Source organism: Chrysemys picta, chromosome 1, assembly GCF_011386835.1.
Source record: "Chrysemys picta bellii isolate R12L10 chromosome 1, ASM1138683v2, whole genome shotgun sequence".
Classification (NCBI taxonomy): Eukaryota; Metazoa; Chordata; order Testudines; family Emydidae; genus Chrysemys; species Chrysemys picta.
Window position 1 is genome coordinate 117,852,400 of NC_088791.1, and position 12,500 is coordinate 117,864,899.

Below are 12,500 nucleotides of genomic sequence, written 5' to 3' on the forward strand. Positions count from 1 at the left end.
CTATGGTTGTTTCCTTCACTATGGCATGAAAATAAACCAAGAGACTTTTCTCAAAACCAAATATACCAGGTCAAATTTACCTCTGGTGTACCGGCATAACGCTGACGTCACTAGAGTCACACCTTCTTGTACCAGAATTTGATTTAATAACTATAAAGGAGATAATAATTTCAGAAAAAGTAAAAATTGACCTAAATCTTCATCCAAAACTTTAATAGAACCCTCTTTATTGGACCTTTTTATGAGATTTGAAGTTGTTTGACTTTCCCTTCCCCTATTACAATTTTTCTTACGTGCTTCTGAATCTCCAGGTTCCAGCCTTGTTTGAAGCTGGAAGTGCTGGAAATGTTACGAGGAAGCCTAACCATCCCAAGTATATTCACTCAAGAAATTGGATTATTGGGATACGTGTCAGAGAAGCATCCTGCCCTCTAGGTGATCTATTTTTTTTCAATCTCTTGCAACTGACCCACCCACTTATATTAGGCCTTAGCCTGATCCAATGTGAGTAGTGATATCTACTAGTGAAATCTGACGGTGTTGGTAAACTATGATGATCAGACCCACAAACCCTGAAGTCAAGGGTTGTAGGTGCTCCATCTATCACAAGAGCACGTAACTCTAGGTGAATTCACTCAAGAATCAAACTCATGCACTGGGTTATAAAATAAAAATGGGAGCCTGGCAGAGAAGTGGTAAAAGGCATGCTTTCGTGAGATTGCAAGGTACTTCAGTTAAAGGAGTTGCAATTAAAACCCTTAAATAGTAAATAACTCTTGTTATGCTCTAATGTTAAGAATTCTACTGAAGAACTATTGGCCAGAGCTATGCTTTTCAGTTTAGATGGGTTATAATCTTCCATACAATATTCTGCAGGGAACATACACTTATTCTGAAGTGTCTAAAGCTTTATCTTTATCAGGTGTCTCATCACTTTGGTTCTTACCCTGCTGAATGTCTGGGATGGGCATCCTAGCAACACAATCTCTCTTAGCCTGGTGTCTTGATCTCAGTCTGTCTGTATCTGCATGGGGGAGAAGATTTCTGCTGGAAGAAGGTTCTTAATTTAGCAGACAAAGGCAGAACAGGACTCAAAGATTGGAAGCTGATAGTAGGCAAATTAAAACTAGAAATAAGTCACTTTTTAAACGTGAAGGTAATTAACCACAAGCCTTAGCTAAGGATGTGATAGATGTTCCTTTACTTGAATACTTTAGATCAAAATGGGATGGCTTTATAAATGATGTGTTAACTCAACTAGAAATGTATAGGCTTGATGCTGGAATCCCTTGGTGACTTTCTTTGGACTGTGTTGTACAGGAAGTCAGATTAAATGATCATAGTGGTCCTGTCTGGTCTTAAAAATCTATGCATTTATGAATAAATATTTCTGAAATTCACATCTCCGTTTTCAGGTGTAAGTCCATCTGCATACTTAACGAACAATTTGAAAGTCAGTGGTGTTCAGATTACAGTATTTGGTTCAGCCTATAATAAAGAAAAGAAGCATTTGAAGAAATTTAGATTGGAATCCAGGTTTAAATTTCAAAGTGTCAGGTGCTTGGATCTAAGATTTTGGCTTGGGTCTATCTCAAGTAAATTTTTTGTATTTTTATACATAAACATGTATTAATCACAGTATGGTATCAAGGCAGCATACAAAATAATAAATACATTTGAATACCCCAATCACAACAGCAAGGAAATAAACCATTCTAACCTTTAGCCACACTCAGCACCAAATGAGTTCACCATGTGCAGTGCTGCCAATGGGCGAGGTAATAAAACCACACTCCCAAGGATGGCAAAATGGAGGTTTGTCGGATGACAAGAAGGAGTGTGTTTGACAGCTGGGGACAATCCACTTAGAATGTCTAGCCACCAAAATTGTGAATGCAGGGACTGGCCAGATTGTGTGATTACTTTAAGTCACCATGCACATCCAAGCTCAGAGCTTAGTTCTAAGTGTTGAAAATACAGTGAGTAGAATGACACTAACAGGAAAAAATATGGTTCCAGATCTTCAGCTGGTATAAGTTGATGTCGCTCCACTGAACTCAGCAGACCCATACCAGATGAAGGAGAATGTAGCCTGTTAATTTTAAATTCAAAATATCAACTCAAAAGATCTTAAATTCAAGATTTTTGAAATAGAGCATAGACTTCTTACTAGGCTATGCAATTTATAAAATCAGTGTAAATCCCTAAAATAGCCAGTTTAATATCAATCCACAAGAGTTAGCTATTTTACCCAACGCACGAGCCCCACATTTGTTCCATGAATGTGATTAGAAAAGTATTGAGCATTACAAGGGAAAATTAATGTGAAACTATTTTGAGAAATAAAATGAATATAAGGGCTATAATCACATTGCTTTCCCTATGCTATGACCAAGAAACGCATGCAAACTTTCAGGAAATTACGAGGTTTCAGCGTGTGAAGTTAGAGTGCACAGTAAACAATAAGGGTCTGTTTCCATTGAAGTTGGAAAGGTTTCCTACTGATATCAGTAGTAATAGAGTCCGAATCTAAACATCCAGTGCTTGGTGTGGTCACAGTGTGATACAGCAGGGCCAGGGAGCAGTGGTAGAGGGGAAATATATAAGCCCTAGGCTAATTAAGGTGTGGTTCCCTGTAGACTAGGGAGGGTTACTACAGGTTAATTGGAGCACCTGTAGTCAATTAAGCCCTAATAAAACCCCCTGCTTCAGGCAGTCAGAGAGGAGTGGTGTAGTGTAAGATTTGAAAGACCAGAGAAGTGAAGTAAGGGAGACCCTGCCCCAGCCCCAGCAGGGAAAGGAGATTGCCTTCCCCCAGCGTCTAAGGACTGAAGGTTCCCTACCCAAGGGGGAAGAGGGTAAGAACCTGCAGGGGTTGAGTGGGGCTAGGGGCTCAGAGTGAGGAGCAAACCCAGACACCCCCAGCTTCCCTCTCCTATCACCTTCCTGGGCCACTAGTGGGGCCTTTGGCAGCCCAAGAGCAGGGCCAAGGGGTGGCATCTTAGCCCCCCTGCCAAGAAAAGTGCAGGACCCATACTAACATTGGCCATCTTGTCACAACAATCATACTTGGGGTTCCTGGTCAACCTGGTAAGTTTTAAACTTATTTTCAAACTAATACAGGAGCTTTCAATTTACTTACACACACCTGCCTAGTCTAATCTATTTTCTTTTCTGGGATTTAAAATATACTCTGAACCATGTCAATAATCCAGATTACAATGTCTGCTCTTAAACTATGCTCCTCACTATAGCATCCGAGCACCATCCAGTAGTTCATTAAGTGACATGACTGACATTTTGTCATGGGTGGTTCACTCTCTCTCACCCTTTCCCTGGGTGAGGTGTGTGTGTGTGTGTGTGTGTGTATACGTGTACAGTGGAGTGTTTTGTTCTGGTAGGGTTTGGTTTTGTTTTTTAAATGTACATGTTGGTCTGAGTGTATTTACTTAAAATTTATTCAGGCAGAGTATCATTGAATAAGGACCACAGAATTTGGCCCTGTAGAAGGGGTCCCAAGTTGCTCAACAATTTCTCCTTCCAGTATATTTACAGATACTAGGATGCATTTGCAGGGTTGACAGAGACAAATCAACTCGTACACTGAGCCAACTTGATCTGGAAATCCTTGACAGGAAATAAATATGGAAGCATGAGAAATTATTTTAGTCACTTTTAAAGAATATAGCCCCACTTTAAATCTAAAGTAAACATACATCCTAGTATATAAAGGTCAGATAGAATAACATTAGATAAAAGTTAAAAGTCCCCCTGATAAAATCTGATATAATCCCAAAAGAGATGGATCCAGATGCCAAAAAATCATGACATATTTATAAGATTTGTTTTAAATACTGGTTTCCTATGAGAAATACCAACCCATGCCAGCTGAATCCAAGAAGTGGGCCAAGAACCCACTAGGATATACAAAAGTGGATCACAACTTTGCAATTTATAGTTAGTGCCAGTGAGAGCACTGTGATATTTAAAGGAGAGGAGGGAAATTCTGTTGATTCATCTTGATGTTACTTGGATAGCTTATTTTTTTTTTAGTGAAAAAGTCACAGAATTCATGACTGAATCCAGAATATCCTTTATTTTTGTATATATTTGAGAGAATTTCCCACTTAAGAATCTCAAGTACCGTAAATTAACTCCCTAATAGCATGACTATGCATCCATTAGGTAGCCTGATTTGAATTTAATATATACCATTTCATCAAGGAACTTAGAAGTCAGGACCTTTAGTGATTACACATGTGCCCAAAGGAAACTTGCAATGATATCTAGTTTACAGACCTGGTCCTCTTTCAATAAATGACTTGACCCTAGGGATGGGAGAACTTCCTGTCAAGCAACCTCTAGTGTGTTTTTTAAAAAGCACTGGGTTTTATTACACCTTTAAACAATTTTTTTTAAATCCTCTTATTTTAAACTTTGTTTTTCCAGAAAACCATTAACTTTTAAAAAACAATGAATTTCAAATTAAACAGAAGCCTTTGCTAAGAAAACAAGGGTGGGCCAACTCCTGAAGTCCTAACTTCAGTCTTGATCCTCCTGTTGTGGTGATTACCCTTATTGGGAGCTCAGCTGTGAAAAGTGAAAGTCCATAAAATGTCACAGTAACCTGTAACAATAAATGTTGGTGGGGAAAGATGCAAAAGGAGAGAGATTGAGTAAGTCTAAACAAAAGGGACTGCTGAAATAGCTCTATGCCTAGGGGTTCCCAGAGAAATTTTTCACATAGTACTCACAAAAACCCCTCTCCCGACTGGCTCCCCTGTGCAGGCAATCAGTACAGCTGAGCAGGTCTTGAGGGTGTTGCTGAGTGAGTCCTGTGGGCAGAGCAAAGGGGACATAGGCTGCTGGAAGCAGGATTAGGCTGGGAAGGCCCATGTGCGGGGGAGAGGACACGTGATGCAGGAACCATCTGCAAGGCAGCAGTAAGGAGGAGCAGCATTTGCCCCCTCCCCATAGCCCCTGCGATACTGCTCAGTTTGGCCCTGCTGTCATGATGAAAAGACCCTGGGGCCAAACCTGAGTGGCCAGTGGAGTCATATGTTGCTCCTCCTTGACTTAGCACACCTGCCAACGGTATGCACCATGTGTAACCTGCGTCCAGATACAGGCATCACTGTCAAGAACTGGGTGATGATCATTGCTGATCAACAAGAGAAGCATGGAACTGGAAACCAATGAACAACAGTATGTTGTAAATTAGGTTTAATTGGTGAACAGAATAATGAGGAGATGGGCTATTCCACCCATCCCTCCCTTTTGGGGTCTTAAACTAGAGAGATTTTGAGAGGAAAACTGATGGAGTGCTGGCTGAGTGAAAGATGAGATAAGAGGAAGGCGAAGGCTTCATTCATGGTTGCCACCCTTACTGTCTTCTGGGACCCTGGAATCCAGCATGACATTATTGTGCTGCCTTTGTCCTACTCTTGAGTGACGTCCTGACCAGACCGGGCTAGATGACATCGCCACCGCCTCTGGCTCTGGTTAAATCTCAAACATCATCTGGGATGTGCAACTTTGTCACAACTCCCTTACTTTGTGTGTCCTTTTCCTTCCCCACTTTCTTTACTAGCCCTACCCCCAGCCTCTTTCCCCCCCTGTCTAACAAGACTCTGGATTTGCTATCCAAGACTGTATATTTTGCAATATCGCTGTAAGTCTCTTATCAGAGAGACAACTAAAATAAATGTCCTAAACAGCCCACTGGTGGTATAAGTTGCCAGGTGTTGGAGCATGTAGTGTGCCATGCCAGTGTTTTTCCAGCAGTGAGGTTGCAAATTAGAGTCAACACGAGAGACACAAGCAGCATTTTATCTTTTTGCTCTTCTTTTCTCTCCCCTCTTTGTGTGTGTGTGTGTGTGTGTGTGTGTGTATCTTGTTTGTCTTCTAGGAAACAAGATGAGACTTTAACAAAAACAATAGCTCCAGCCTAGCTCAATTAACTCTTAGCTACCCTTTTTGAGGAAGAGATTTCCAACTTTACTATCATCTAAGATACTTTCAGCATAGGGTTTTTTCCTTTTTAAAAACATTCTCTAGCTAAAGGGAACAAAGGATGCTGTTAAAATGAGAGCCTTATTTAATAGTTTAGCTGGTTTTTTTTGCTTCTTTTCCGGTATTTTTAATAAAAAGTGAAAGATTTTTGTGTTGGACAGGGACAGGCTCATATATGCCACCAAAATTAATACAACAATACCCTGAACTCTGATGCCCAAATAGATTCCCAGTGACTTCAAGGACTAAAGCTGTGACCCTGCAAACATTTACATGTGTAGTCCCATTGAACACAATGGAATTACTTATGTGTGAAGTTATGTTCACACACAAATATTTGCAGCATCAGGCAGAAGTCTCATTGAAAGCTGTGGAATTGTGGCTGCTTAGAAGTCCTTGAGATCAAGTCCTTAGTTCTGTTAGCTACTCTTACCGGTGGCTCCTCCCTTCACTATGGCTTTCTCTATGGTATCTTGTGGAGAACCTTCTTTTTGTCAGGCTCCCCATGCCAGTGATGGAGTTTGGGCAGTAAAATCCTACTGAGAAATGCAGTAATACCGAGGGTCCAGCATTCTCCAAGACCAAATCATTAACATTTGTGCAACATCAAAACAAGGCAGAGGAATAGGACCCGACCTTCCATCTGAAAGAGGCAACGATCTGACCACAACGATTTTTTTTTCTTCAGTCTCTGTATTCAAATCCAGGTCAAAAGCAGCCTCCTGACCATGTCCACTTGTATGTTTATATAACTTCAGTCATTGTTTTCATAGTCAGGGCAATGAAAATTCCAGCAGCTAATGACAATTCTAGAGAAAATAAGCACTTTAATTTGCTGCTGAAATATACATTTAATTTCTTGTCTGCTTTGTCATAGCCAGGCTCTCCACATTCCACAAACACTGTTGGGTTGGGCCAGCAATGACCATCAAAATAAAATGAATGGGTATGAGATGCATGGTAAATGGTGTGAAAATCTAAAGATGGAAATGTTGAAAGGTCAGTAGGAAAAATATTAATGCCATTTCATAACCTAGAATGAACAAATACCATGTCTTTATAATTAAAATAATACCATTACTTGATGAAAAGAAAAAAGGAAGACTGAATACAGATCTCTCATGCAGAGGCTATGAGGGAAAAAGCCAAATACAAAGATAGGGTTACCATATGTCCTCTTTTTCCCGGACATGTCCGGCTTTTCGGCAGTCAAACCCCCGTCCGGGGGGAATTGCCAAAAAGCCGAACATGTCCGGGAAAATGCCGGCTCTGCTCCTCCCCTGACTCTTCGGCTCTGTTTAAGAGCCGAGCTGCCCGAGCGCTATGGGCTTCAGGCAGCCCCCTTGCCTCCGGACCCCAGCCGCCGGCCGGGCACTTCCCCTCCCGAGCTCCGGCAGCGCAGGGTCCAGAGGCACAGGGGCTGCCCGAAGCCGGTAGCGCTCGGGCAGCCCGGCTCTTAAACAGAGCCAAAGAGTCGGGGAGGAGCAGAGCCGCCGCGGCTGGAGGCTCTGCTCCTCTTCGGCTCTGTTTAAGAGCCGAGCTGCCCGAGCGCTACCGGCTTCGGGCAGCCCCCGTGCCTCTGCCCCTGCGCCGCCGGAGCCCGGGAGGGGAAGTGCCCGGCTGGGGGCGCAGGGTCCGGAGGCATAGGGGCTGCCCAAAGCCCGAGCGCTACCGGCTTCACGGTTTGCTGAGCAGCCCCCAGACCCTGCGCCCCCGGCTGGGCGCTTCCCCTCCCGGGCTCCAGCTGCGCTGGGGAAGCGCCGGCCGGGGGTGCAGGGTCTGGGGGCTGCCCGGCAAACCGTGAAGTTGGTAGCGCTGGGGCAGCCCTTTCCCCGTGGCTGGGAGTGGGAGAGAGGAGGGGGCGGAGTTGGGGGGGCTAGGGGTGGGGAAATGGGCGGGGCCAGGGCCCGTGGAGGGTCCTCTTTTTTTTTTTTTTTTTATTTATTTATTTATTTATTTATTAGATATGGTAACCCTAACAAAGACCAATTTTGAAGGAACTCTTAAACATGTAAGTTTTTAATCTCTAACTAGTATTGAGTGCCATGGTCTCTAATGACTAAGGGAACATTACTATCTGTGTCTTAATCACATGAAAACTCTTAGTAAAAAGTTGTGTTGCTCTCAGTAAACATTGCTTCAGCTGGTGTGCTAATATTTATCTATGTATCAATATCCTTAACAGCTCTCTGATTAGAACCATCACTCTCTTCTTCATTGGGCATTGTCATAGGTAAATTAGAAATTTCCATATTAGAATTTAAAAAAACCCAAACCAAACACAGACACACACAAGTCTGTCTTTGCTATCCAGATGAAAGCAGGAATAAAAATAGTTTGTTCTTCTCAAACAAATAAAACATTACAGGGCTGACACTGAAAGACAGCATCTAATTTTGTAGGCACAAATGATGGACAGCTGAATTCAATCTAATGTTGGCCACAGTTTAAGCAGGTAGTGACTAAATCCTACATTTGTGCCCAGGATTGATTGTGGGTGTAAAAGTACCTTTGCAATTAATTGCAGGCACAAAAAGAATTGGAGGCCTGTCTAAGAAGTAGCCCACATTTTACCCTAGTTACTGTTTGGTCCTTTTTCAAGGAAATGACAGCACTTGTGGTAAATTAAAATAATTCTTCACAAGTGCTGTCATTTCCTTGAAATACCTTGTTTAACACTGCAATGGGACTTGTATGATCCCTGCCCCCTCTTCTTCCCCAGAGATATGGGGAGTTCTCCATCCTTTTGAAATAAGATACAGCTACAATTTTGAATTTTGTAGTTTTACAGAAGGCTCCACTACTCTCTAATAAGGTCACAAAGACAAGACAGCCATTCTACCTCGTGCTGTGATTCTTTCAGATCTTGTAAGTAAAAATGGAATGGGCCATGTCCGTACTGAGAGAAGAGACCTCAAAGGGAGACATGTTTTACTATTAATGAAATTTGACTTAGGCACACTTTTTTATTTTTCTATCCAAAGTCCTGTGTCCAGGCAACATAAAGACAAAATGAAATTACAGCTGAATCACAGTGGCAAGTATATTTTGCTAGCTTCTCCTCACCTATAAAAGGCAGTTGAGGTGTCCCACTGGAGCAGACAGTGCTTAATTTGAGCCAGCGCCTGCCAGTGCTTGCTGCATCAGTTATGAATGTAAAATAATTTCTTGAGTCCAAGCATCTCTTTCATTACAAATTAAGCACTGAGAGAAGAGGGAACTAGAGATGGGACAGAGGCCATCTTGGAGAGAAAATTCTAGGAACAGATAAAGTTGGGAAGAAAATTTAGGTTAAGTTTTCTGTTTTGGTTTGGTCTGATGCAGTACAGTCTCTTACATCACAGTGTGATAAGTTATAGCATTTTCATATTATGGCATGATTTAAGTCCTATGGTGTGCCTCTAAAAGGCATTTGATAGCATCCCAAAGTGGTGATGAGCCACTCCCTGATGCCTTATATCTGTGTGTGTGGCTGATTAGGCAGTAGATCTCTAGTGAGGGAAGAGGAGAATAGGGTGTGATAACTGGAGAACTGCTACTAGTGACTGACTGAGTTTAGAGGATGCAGGGTCCATGTGGCAGTGGTAAACAGGGTCTGTAGAAAACAGGGAAAGGGTAAGAGTGTGGGTGGGATTTAGGTAGTGCCAGGAAGAAGGAGATGTCAAAACCCAGACTCTGGATGTAAAGATTCAAGCACCTGGGCATGCTTAAGGATATTTGCATTTGGGATACAAAAGATGTGCTGTTGACAAGTTTGTAGGAAATCATTATGTACAATTTTGGTTTACTCATTTCTTTGATAGTCACAGAAAATGCTCCCATCTGATTTTTCCCTTCGCAGAGACATTCTTCCTTTATGCCCTGAGAAAGAGATCTGAAAGAAGGTGTCATCTCAAGCTAATTCCATAAACGCTACGAAGAGAGACACATATTTAACTATTGTAAAAAGATGCATTGTGTGACTGGAGATTTGGAACAAGAATGGGTTATTATAGCTCAACCATTGTTAAAGGTTAATGTTCCTATCATTGCATTCCTTTTTCTAGTTCCCATAACCAGTCTGTAATGATAGATAGATATGAGCTATTTCTTTGTGTTGGTAAAACCACAATTCAGAAAGATACTGTTTCCTAAGTTATTTTTAAACTAATTTGATGGTTAGATGAACAAAACTGTCTTTTAAAAAAAACAAACATTTTCCATATTATACTGCCATTGCGGAAACTCAGCTTTTTCTTCTCTCAAAATGGGGAGCAACACTTTTCTGAAATAAACTCATGAATTAAAAGGGAAACTAATTAAAATAACACAATAAAACAAATGTTGCCAAAAGTTAACCAGTCTGATATTTATTTGTATTATCTTATTGCTGTAAGACAATTAAAACATTTTTGTTGTTGTTGTTTTCTATTGTTATGTTACTATAAGTTAATGCCAGGAGAGTGTTACCCAGTCCCCTGGTGCTAAGCAACATGGACTCCATACTTCTGTTTCTAGCTCTTTCACTGACTTTGTGTGACCTTGGACAAGCCATTTAATTTTTTTTTGTGTCTCAATGTATTACTCTCTGAAATCGGTGTAACAACATCTACTGTATGTAAGTCAACTGGAGTGCTGCTTAATTAATATGTATGGAAAGCACTTTGTACCAGAGTAATATGCTGGTAGGACAGCATAGTAATCTGTTTTCACCACCATTGATGGTGTCCTGTAAAAGCCCCTTCTTCTATTGCTAGGAAAACGGGTGTTGGTGGTGGCAGACTGGCACTGAATCACGTTGACTGCCTCATTAGGAATTGTTATGATCTGATGCTGTAGGTTTGGGAGAAACAAAGATTTTCTTTTATTATGCCATAGTAGTGGACCCCTTGCAGGAAGTGAATCAGCTGATAAAACCAGACTGCCTTCACCAGGGTTGAGAGAGAGATGATTTCAATCTTCTTTGTAGATAAGATCAATCCGATTCAGAACAGTCTCTCTGATCCTACAGAAGCAGTGGGGAGAAAGTACACTGCCTTCCTCGTTTAATTTCAGTTGTCCTGAATACAGGACAGAGCCTGTCTATATGGGGGTTAGTTCACACTGAGTTGATGTATGCTAACTGGTGCGCACTACATAAGCTGCAATAACACTGGTCTACAATTTTTGAGAAGTTGTCTGCTTCAGAGATAAAATGTGCTATTTATTATGTATTTTGATGTGCTGAATTCAAATATGACAATTAAAACAACTGGCTACGGTTTCTAAGATATTTAAGTTTTTACATTTTATGTCTATGTATATTGTGTAGATAGTAGAGTTTTAATCATAAATTGTAAACCTAGGTCTTTTCATGTGTTTATGGTTGCTTTACATGATATTTCACCTGTCCTGTTTATGTAACACTTTAAAAATCAGCAAAAGGGTTATATAAATAAAATTTATTAGGAAACAAGGCAAACTATTCTGTACATAGTTTAGTCCTATTCAGTGTCTACTCGGCGCTTCTTGGCTTGTCTCTTGTATTCATTAAATGGAGCATCTCTTGTCACTGTCCAGCAATAGTCTGCAAACACTGATGGGCTCCATTTGCCCTGATAGTGTTTCTCCATTGTTGCAACGAATCTGAGGACCAATAAAGACACCTTCCTTTATCTTAGCTTCACTTAACCTTGGAAATTTTCCACGGAGGTACTTGAAAGCTGCTTGTGTTTTGTCAATGGCCTTGACAAAGTTCTTCATCAGACCCAGCTTGATGTGTAAGGGTGGTAACAAAATCTTCCTTCATTCAACAGGTGGTGGATACTGAACACTTTTCCTCCCAGGCTCCAATGACTATCGGAGTGGCCAATCTTTCTTGATGTAGTGGGAATCTCTTGCACGACTATCCCATTCGCAGAGAAAACAGCAGTACTTTGTGTATCCAGTCTGCAGACCAAGCAAGAGAGCAACAACCTTCAAATCGCCACAAAGCTGCCACTGATGTTGGTCATAGTTTATGCACCTCAAAAGTTGTTTCATGTTGTCATAGGTTTCCTTCATATGGACTGCATGACCAACTGGAATTGATGGCAAAACATTGCCATTATGCAGTAAAACAGCTTTAAGACTCTTCTTCGATGAATCAATGAACAGTCTCCACTCATCTGGATCGTGAACGATGTTGAGGGCTGCCATCACACCATCGATGTTCTTGCAGGCTACAAGATCACCTTCCATGAAGAATGGGACAAGATCCTTTTGACGGTCACGGAACATAGAAACCCTAACATCACCTGCCAGGAGATTCCACTGCTGTAGTCTGGAGCCCAACAGCTCTGCTGTACTCTTGGGTAGTTCCAAATCCCTGACAAGGTCATTCAGTTCACCTTGTGTTATGAGGTGTGGTTCAGAGGAGGAGGATGGGAGAAAATGTGGGTCCTGTGACATTGATGGTTCAAGATCAGAAGTTTCATCCTCTTCCTCGTCTGACACAAGTGAGAATGATTCTGGTGCATCAGGAACCGGCA

The 12,500-nt window shown here is 41.5% G+C and overlaps 1 long non-coding RNA gene across 1 annotated transcript; it reads left to right on the plus strand.

Moving 5' to 3' along the window:
* Positions 1 to 2,716: 2,716 nt before the first annotated feature.
* On the plus strand, positions 2,717 to 10,299 carry LOC135983822 (uncharacterized). Its single transcript, XR_010601647.1, has 3 exons — positions 2,717 to 2,858; positions 6,890 to 7,011; positions 9,854 to 10,299. It is a non-coding gene; the product is annotated as an uncharacterized LOC135983822 (long non-coding RNA).
* Positions 10,300 to 12,500: the final 2,201 nt, after the last annotated feature.